The sequence below is a fragment of the Erpetoichthys calabaricus genome, chromosome 17, assembly GCF_900747795.2.
Source record: "Erpetoichthys calabaricus chromosome 17, fErpCal1.3, whole genome shotgun sequence".
NCBI classification, from domain to species: Eukaryota; Metazoa; Chordata; class Cladistia; order Polypteriformes; family Polypteridae; genus Erpetoichthys; species Erpetoichthys calabaricus.
The window spans coordinates 40,980,667-40,991,136 of NC_041410.2; positions in this window are offsets into that span (position 1 = coordinate 40,980,667).

The following is a 10,470-nucleotide window of genomic DNA, read 5'->3' on the forward strand; positions in this document are numbered from 1 at the left end:
TTTTCCATCATAAGCTCAAAATTTCTTATCCAGGAAAATATTGTTTTTTGGGTAACACTTTAGTTTAGGTACTGCAAAAATGATTCTATGAATAATACATATTTATGTAACAAAACTTTAACAAAGGCTTATTAACACTTACAAAGCTTAAGTAAAGTGGCTATTAATCTCTGTGCAGTGTGGCATAGTAGGACAGTTCCTATCTAAAGATCCTATACTGAAATATGCAATATCAAGAGAAATATATTTCAATTAAGCCACCACCTCTGACCATTCCAAATTGAAATTATTTAAGTAGACCACATTGCAAAAATAAATAATCACTTCACTGAGGCTTTGTAAGTAATAGTAAGACCAAAGGAAAACTTTGTTAATGCTTTGTTATATGACAGTAAATGAGTAATAGATGCATTTTTGCAGTACTAAAAGTGTTACTGGTTTTTGTATTTTGTGGAATTGTCTTTGTGCCAAGTGATGTGAGTCTGTTTCCAGTTCATGGGTCTCATTGTATTAGCCCTTCAGTGTTCTCATTTTATCCTTGGGTGTTTCTGCTAATTTGCAACCAGAACTTTACAGTTTGGAAATGGGGCTTGAAGGCTAGATCCCTTTATTCTCGGTGCTGTGTTGAGCCAAAGTGTCGATGGTGCTGAATACTCTATCCTGTCCCTTGAGCTAGAAACTACCAGAGCAGGAGACCAGGTATGTGGCAGTGGACAGAAAAGCCTTGGTGATAAAGTGGGCTATTAACCAGCTAACGTACCACCTCCTGGGCCATGACTTCACTCAGGTGACTGACCATACACCCCTACAGTGGATTGCACTTCACAAAGAGTCAAAACCAAGGGTCTCCAGATGGTTTTTGGACCTTCATCCATATCAGTTTGTCTCCATGCCAATGCCAAAGTTCTTTCCCGAGCTCTTGACCTCACAGGTTCAGACTTCCTGACAACAACAACAACATCAACATTTATTTATTTAGCATATTTTATACAAACAATGAAGTTCAAAGTGCTTTACAAGATTTCAAAGAGAAAGTTACATGTAAAAGCACAATTAGGATTAGGCAAAAATATTAAAGAATAAGTAACAACAAAAAGGTAAGGTCAGATGGCTGGGAGGGCAGAAAAACAAAAACATCTTGATAGACTGGAGGAAAAACAAAATTTGCAGGGGTTCCAAGGCAAAAAGACCACAACCCCCCATTGAGCATTCTACCTAACATAAATGTTCTTAAATCACTCCTCTTTGTTTTCAGTCTTCACATGATAGTATTTGATGAAGCTCATCTCATTGATAGCTGAGACAGCCATCTTCATTCCTTCATTACAGGTGGCTGCATGGTGTTTTGATCAGATGGTGGTGGCGCAGATCGACACTTTAGAAAAACCAGGAAAGATAGCAGAGAATAGTAGAGATTAGTAAAGACTGTGGATCCCTAAGGAATATGATAATTCTATACCCAAATAGTCTATTAGGAATACAACTAAAATGTAGCTACAAAAAAGCCAAATTTAAATAACGTTTTTTAGCAGTTTTTTTTTAAACATTCTACAGTATTAACCTGGAAAATTTCTGTTGGTAAAGTATTCCAGATTTAAGGTGCATAACAGCAAAAGCCCACCTCTCCACTACTTTTAAGATTGGCTTTTGGAATTATTAGTAGACCTCCATTTGAAGATCTAAGGTTACGACTTGGACTTGTCGACCAGTGGAATGAGCCTATCATTTGCCCAAACAGCGACAAGAGCTTGAAGCATCCATTTTGTCTGTCCCAGAACTGGTGAATGAACCGCCGGGAAGAACCCCTCTAATTGTGCATGACATCTTCACCAAGCCAGACGTTGTCATCTGAAAACATCCTGACCACCTGGAACATGAGATCAGGAGAATGCTAGATCTTGGTGTAATTTAGAAAAGTTTTAGTCCCTGGTCTAACCTCATCGTCTGCAGTTGGCAGTTTTGCTCGACTTCCACCGACTTAATCAAGTGTACCAATTTGATGCTTGCCAGATGCCTCGAGTGGATGAGCTCCTTGAGTGACTCAGTAAAGCTCAATATCTGACCAACCTAGAATTGACAAAAGGGTTCTGGAAAATTCCTTTAATGGAATCCGCAAAAGAGAAGACCACCGTTTAACACCCTTAGCGGCCATTAGCAGTATCATGTTCTCTGATTTAGATTGCATGGGGCATCAGCGACCTTCCAGCAACTGGTGGGTAGAGCGTCCCCACAATACCTATAGTGTTTCCTACCTGGATGACATCATCATCTATTCTGGTACCAGGGGAAAACACGTATGATAGGTGCGCATTGAGCTCTTAGCACTAAACCAGTCTTTGGATCAACCAAAAGAAATATGTCTTTGGGCTGACCTAGGCCAAATGTTCAGACTACTTGGTGGGCCTGGGTACGGTGCCACCACAATGTGCCAAAGTTGATGCCATCAAGATGGTCCAAGCCTTCCTAGGTTTAGTGGGGTACTAATTCTGGTTTGTTCCCCATTTCTCTGAGAGGACAACTCTCTTGACAGACCTTACAAAAAAGTGGGCCTCTAATATGGTGGTATGGGATTCTAAAACGGACACCACATTCCATGACTTAAAACAGTCCCTTATGTCAGCATCTGTATTGATGACTCCTGACTTTTCTCTGCCTTTCATTTTACAGACCATCCACTTGGACACAACTCTTCCTGCTGGGAGGACTGAAAACTGAAAGCTCCATCATCTTTGCCAGTGTCCTGAACTCATGTCTGAAAAGACCTCTCTGCAATTATTTGTTTGTTTATCAATTAGCTTACAATCCAATTATATGGGGTTACCAGGTTGGTACCCCAACTCTTTATTATTGTCCCTTGATTCTCTTACAGTGTTTATAATTATTTCTGCCAGATGATTATTGTATGGCTGTTTATTTCCTTTTCTATAATATCTTCTTTATTTTAATTGACATTCATCTGCATTTTGAAGTCACAGATTTAAGTCTTTAAGGGCATTCTTTAAAGGAAGTGCAAACCTGTTTCAATGACAGGTTTAATCTTGTGATGATCAGTCAAGCCAGACTATTCTTTTAAATATATGGCCACTTGGATTTGTCCTTTATCTGAAAACAGTTTAAATCATTATGTGTAAGCTCTCCCATGCTTAGTTGTTTTTGTCATTTTTGCAGGACATTATGGTAGTACTGTGGTGAGCACTGCTGCACTAATTAACTCACTCATTGTGAAGTTTTCTGCCAAATCCTAAATACAAATCCATATTGGCAGTTCACTGACAAAATTGTTTTTTTCATTTCTGTCTGGTAAATGTAGCCTCTTTGATCTCTCCTTTCATCAAACTGTATTACTACATAATTTCATATTGCAAATTGTGCCTGCCTGTGCTGGAATGCCATCAAAATGTGCCATTAATATAAGCAGGTATTTTACCTAGCACTAAATGACTATATGTAGTATCCCAATAAGTTTGCAATCTGTTATATCAGAATGCAGGTAAATTCAGAGTGTATATTTTGTGGTTACTTGTGTGTCAATTAAGTTCATAAATAGTGCAGATCTAATTAGAGTGCAAATTAAGATGAGCTTAGGTTTTCCATGCAAGTGATTGACATGAGTTTGCTATTATCAGTCAGTGATTTTAAATTTTATTTTACTGATGTTTTCTTCATATACATTTTTTTACTCCAGAATATGAAATATGGCACGGGATCTCTGCTGGTTTTATAGTTTTGCTATGGTTTTTCTTTTATTGCAGTCATCTTTAGGCTGTTAGAACCCCTAACTGGTAATATAAGCAATATTATAAAGTAACTAGTGGCTGAACTTAAGTTGTGAAATGAATTACTGTTCAAATAGTCTAAGAGCAGAAAACAATTGAAACATCTAAAAATAGACTAAAATTCCTTAATGGAGCTCATTATATGTATATGTTATTTACTTGAGCACTAAATAACCAATCACTCAAATAAATGTTTTAGAATGGAAGAATGTTACTTGCTTCAGACATCTGATAACTATGACCTCTGTCATCTCATTCATAAGCACTGTGTAGAGCTATGTTTTGACCAGTAAGTTGTGCTGTATCCAAAATACTGTAATTGAGGGCACCTTGATTTAAATAATTATTTTGTAGAGGACTTACAGGCATTGCAGATGCATTATCTTAACTTAAAGTGTTGTTTAGAGAAACCAGACAAGTAGAAAATGACAACTAGTGTAGAAAAAATTTGAAATAAATGATAGAATACTTTATCATGTAGATATGCAGATAGTTCTTCTGAAAGTATTTACAGATAGATATGCAGATAGTTCTTCTGAAAGTATTTACAGATAGGCTAGGGATGTAATATGCTATGGACATTATATTCAGGACAGATAGACCATGGAAAAACCGCATAGCATTTTATTGGCTTGGTGGGATGAAAAATATAACACGATTTTTCAAGACATACAGTATGCAGACTATCAGGTTACTGGACCTATTAAACTGGATGATCATGTGCCCCTGATACTCTTGCCAGGAGTAGAGGAACACTTTACCTGTTTTGCTATGGATATTGTGGGTCCATTATTTATAAGAATTAAGGGCTATAAATACATTTTAGTTTTCAGTGCTTAGGCCACAAGTCATCTAGAAGCTTTTATGCAGAATTGCATCAGGTCTACACAGCTGGCATATGTTCTTTTACAATTATTCTCTAGAGATGTGATTCCTAGTGAAATAACTAATCAGGGAGATAACCTCATTTCCAGATTATTACAACTGGAATATGGGCTACCTGGGGTAAGAACCTCCCCCTACCATCTGCAGGCTGAGAGTCAGGTTACATTTTTCAATCAAACTTTGGAGCAGATACTTGGAAAGTTTGTATGCAAAACTGGATCTGATTGATACCAATTTTTTTGCTTTATTTACTTTTTGCCTTCTGGGAAGTCTCTCAGACATCAACTAGTGTCAAGAAAACAAATCACTTTGGCTTACTAGCAAAAACTTGGTCTAAAAAAGTCTAAGGTCTACACTACAGTTAATGCATGAAATTTTGTTGGTTTAATTTGACAGTTTAGAAAAAGCTGGACTGACAAAATTGGGAAGACCTCTACAAACAAATCTGTTCAACCACAGAAATAAGGCTGCTGTTTAAATAATGTTTTAAACAAAGATGTGTCGAACTGAAACTCCCTAAAATATTTAATTAAGCAATAAATGTGCATACCTTCCAAAGCTGGAAGTCTGAGGGTTCTAGCCTATTCTAACTTAAATTAGGATAACAAATAAGCAAATGTTGTTAAGAAAGATTACTTAAAGAAGCTAATGCACTTTTTATGTACTTTTACCTTTAATTATAAAGAAAAATGGATGCTAATAAAGGTGATTATACAGTAACCCTAGGGTAGAATGCTGTTTGAAGCCTAAAGGTTCTTAGAAATAAAAATTGTTACAACTGTGCCATACAATCTCCATAAATTAGAGCAGAGGATTGATTGAGACAGGGCATCCTATTCTGAAGACAGTTTGTGGCTACTGAATGATTGTAAGGCATTCTTTTTCTCTGTTACTTATTTTTAGCTATTTTAAAGATGTTATATGCTAGGTAGGAAACAAGTGGATGTCATCGTGAAAAATCCCATCCATCCCCTCCAGGAGGCGCTCTCTTCCAGCACTTTTAGCCACAAGTTCATTCTACCACAGTGTGCTAAGATGTGCCTCTGGGATCTTTTCTGCCCACTGTTACCAGGTTATTCAATGTTTCCACCCCGTGTATTTGTTAAGTTTATTTATTTATTTATTCTTGTTTTTTATTTTTTGGGGCTGCATGCATTTGAATTTCCCCATGGGATTAATAAAGTTTATATAATGTAATTTAAGTCAAATAAAGAGTATGGTACAACCAGGCATCATGAAGGCATACGTTATTACGAGGACAGAGACCGCTACTGTTATTGTCTACTCTTACATCTGAAAATATTATACTAGCTAGGTGGCAGGGGCCTTATGAAGTAATTTCTCAAAAAGGTCACAAAAATAATGACATTTTTATGGAACTTGAAATTCATTAAAAATAAATATTTCATATTAATTTGCATAAGGAGTAGCTTGACTCAATAAACCAATTATTTATTAGTATAGTTGAAGATGAGAAGGATGTTCCAAGACAGTATTGCCTTGTTTCTATTTCTTCTCCATGTTGCCTGCCTTTGGATCAATTTAGTTTATTTCTGCATAGCACTCTGCAGAAACTGAGTGCTGTGGCAGGTTCACATGCTGATACAAATGCAAGTTTACAAATTGCTAATTACATAATAAGCACACATAAAGGCACAGATTTGATTAAACAGACAGGAAAACAGAGTGGTTTCAAACTGTCTAACAATGCTATCTGTTCAATTTTTGACAACTGAGCAGAGGAAAACAAAAACTCCACTCAGCAGCATCCCAGGAGTAAATAATCCTCTTAGCAGTTTATGATAAATTCTAACAGAGAAAGGCAAAAACAAAGTCAGACAATGTCACAATCCTGGAGACCTCGGCCTACTAGCTGCACATCCCTCCTGGGCATTCTATAGTAGAGTCTGTGACAGAATTTTAACATCAGTTGATTCCAATGCTCTGGGTGTCACAAGGTCCTCTCTTCTTGGCACAAAAGCATACCATAATGTGTGTAGTTACAGAATGAATTGCACTTTACTCTGTACATGCAACAGTAATGACCTTAAAAATGTATAAACCTTTAATCTAGCACTAATATTCATTTAACTTCTTTGCGTCCTTTACAGCATAGAATGCATGTGCCTGTATCACTAGATGCTAGCTGTCTTTTCAGCCTTTTAAATTCCAGTTTAGATAGATCTCTGGTAAAGAGAATTGATTTTTTTGTCCCATCCCACTTCAATGAGTGGAATGTTTAATGGGGGTGTGTGTGACATTGCAGTACACCTATTGTTATTTTACAGGACTATTTTATAAAAATTAATTACAGATATAAAACACAAAGTAATTTACTGTATAAGTATTCCTCACTTTCATATTCATATTTAGTATGCACCTTTGACAGCCATGACAGCACTGAGACTGTGTGGACAGGGTCTCTCTCTATCAGCTTTGCACATCTAGACACTGCCATTTGTCCCCATTCTTCTTTACAAAACTGCTCAGGCTCGTTGCTTGGGGATCATGAGTGGACAGCCTTGTTCAGGTTCAGCCACAGATTTTTCAGTTAGAATGAGATCTGGACTCTGACTTAACCACTTCAGGACATTCAATTTTTTGTTTTTAAATCATAACTGTGTAGCTTTGGGTGTATGCTTGGGGTCGTTAGCTTGGGGGGGGGGAATAAATCTTCTCCGAAGGTGCAGATTTATCACCGACTGCATCAGGTTTTCCTCCAGGATTTCAATGAATTTTTATATATTTATATTTATGCAATGAATTACTCTATATTTTATATTTGTAATTCATTTAGACCATTTTGCAGAGATCTTTTTTCACTTTGACATTAAAGGATCATTCTGATGAGCACTGTCAAAAAAGCCAAACAAAATCCACTGTGATTCAATGCTGTTTAACAATAAAATGTCAAAATTTCCAAGGGGTCATACATTTTATAGGCACTACTCGGGGACCCCCCTGGTGTCTTTGGTGCCCTACCCCCAGTTGCAGCCTAGTAGGCTGCAAAACCACAACTTTCTTGATATTAAAACCGCAACTTTCTTGATATTTTAGTTTGTAATTTAAAAACGGAATAAGAATCTGAAAATCTAACAAGATCACATTAAAGTTTGATCAATTCTGAAAAGATTGATACCAAATATATATATATATATATATATATATATATATATATATATATATATATATATATATATATATATATATATACACACTGTATATATGTAGGTTTTAAAATAAGCCCGATTTAAAGCATGACAAAAAACGTGACATAAAAATGTCACATAAAATTGTTGCACTTTTAGGCTTAGGATTTTATATAGATAGAGTAGATATATAGTATAAAGATTATTGGCATTGTGAAAGATACCTACACTTACTAATAGCAATTTGTTTGGCATTGACTTTTTTTAAAGAGGAAAGGGTATTTTTCATTTTGGCTCCCCATTTATGGCAGGAAAACAAAATACATATAGTTTTGGATGCCTGAGGTAACAATGAAGGTTTTGTCATGGGAATAAAGGTCATGTTTGAGCATGAGAGAACCGGATCATGCACCCAATTTTTTTAAATCACTTCAGTGTTTGTGAGTGCAAGTAAGCAAGTGGCTTGAATTAAAGGTCAGGATGTAGCACATAAACATTCCATCATTGTTAAGTGTGCTTACTGTTGAAAGTTATGAGGAGGGGTGTTCATTAGAATTTTAAAGTAAATATCAGTTTTTTAATATGGGAAAGTGCGGCAGTTTTCAAAAATTGTGGATTGGGATCATTAATGTTAAACTAAGTTAAACAAAAGGGATGTGAATAGTCATATAATGTCTGTTTTATTTGAAAGTTTGCTTATGTTGGCTGTATTCATATGTGGCTTTTGGGTATAGTCCTGTGACATTACTGGATTATGTGAATGTGTTGATTACTTTCATAGATTAGCAAAAGGGGAAAAAAAAAATGTTTATTTCAGTGGTACTGAACTCTGGAGTCCATTGACAGAATATAATAGTGTTTTGCAGCTACTATTGCAAGATTATTGTCTGCTGGTAAGCCATGTTGAGAGAGATCTGTTTTTTTTCCCCTTTAAGTTTGTGTTTCTGTGAAGCTTTTTTGTATCCATAAGAATTAATTTATGAATGCTTTTTTTTTTTGTCCACTGATTCCTGATTTACTGGTATGAGAAAATCCTAGCATACAGTATAATATGCTGTTTGATGTGTCTTAATGTCTAGTTATAGACAATGTTTAGTTTTTTGAGGTTCATCCCTATTTTTATCCATCTAATCCACAAAAAAACCTTCTATTTTAGGCCATGTGCTGGTATTTTGTGCTGGAAATGACTCCCTTATGATAAAATTATGCAAAAATGATCAAAAGGACCTAAAAATGGGTATGACACATCAAACAATCACAAGGGTTCAATCCCTAATGAGACGCGAGGGATTAAAGTTACTCCTTTTCACAAAAATTCAAACAAAAAGGGGGTCCAGTCATATAGGCATGTGGAGTGTCATTTTATGCTATTTTGAGGAAACTGATCACAAATATGATACTATCACTGATATTTGATTCTTTACTGGTGGTTCTAGCCTTCTAAAAGCCTTTCCCAGAAGGTTAGAAGTTTCAAACATAAGCATGTGGGGTATCATTTTAGACTATATCAAGGTCAGTGATTATAAATATGTTATTTTATTTTTTGAAGCTTTACCAAGGATCTAGCCCTCTATGGACCTCTATCAAATAACATTTCTAATACAATTGAGAATATTTAGACTTTAAACATTTAAATTGAAGCGCATATTTTAATATTTCAAATATTCAATGCTACAATTCTTGTTTCTTCTTGGGTGTCGAACTCCAGGCATGAAGGACCACAGTGGCTGCAGGTTTTCATTCTAACCCTTTTCCTAATCAGTGACCAGTTTTCACTGATAAATAACTCCTTTTCCCTTCATTTAAATAGCCATATTTTTAAAGATTCAGTCCTCAGAAATTATTCTATTCTTCATTAAATGACAGCTAAACAGAAATGAGACATGAAACGGCCAACAGATGACTGGCTAAACTGGAATTTCAAACTCCAACCAATTTCACTCCAACCAGTCTCTTAATAAGAAGCTGATTCTTGTTGTTATTTAAACCCGTTATTTAATTCCATGGCTTGTTGGTGCTCTTAGTCTGCCACAGCAGACGTTTCCAAAATTGATTTTCAGTTTTTTTCTAAGAACACAGTCAAAATGTTTTGGTGACCAGAGAGATCAACCTTACTGAGACCATTACCTTTCTTTATTTTCAGATATTGTGTGACGGGCACAGGTTAACTAGTCATGTGGCAGCTCGTTTTGTGTCTTATTATTGTTGGGCTATTAGTTGAGGAAAAACAGACAACTAAGGGGCCTGAGTCAAGTTAATTAAAACTAAGGCAAAAGATGTTAATTAGCAGGAAAAACTGGTCACTAATTAAGAAGATGGTTAGAATAAAAACCTATAGCCACTGCGGCCTGCCAGGACTGGAGTTTGACACCCATGAAGTAAATCATCACATTTCTTATGAACACCCCAAAATATGGCTGCTTACACTATTTCAGACTTTTTCTTTTTTGAATGAGATGATTTTTTTTTTCCATTTGCATTATGTCAGCGGCCAACCTTGTATTTTAGTGTTGGACACTTTGCACATTTTGCAGCATTTGTATAAACAAAAAATAATAACAAAGAATCTTTCAGAAATTTTGAGTGGTGTTACATTTTGTAGTTATCATTATGTCTGCTTCCAACAACAATTGAACTGTGATACTTGCCTGGCTTGTGAC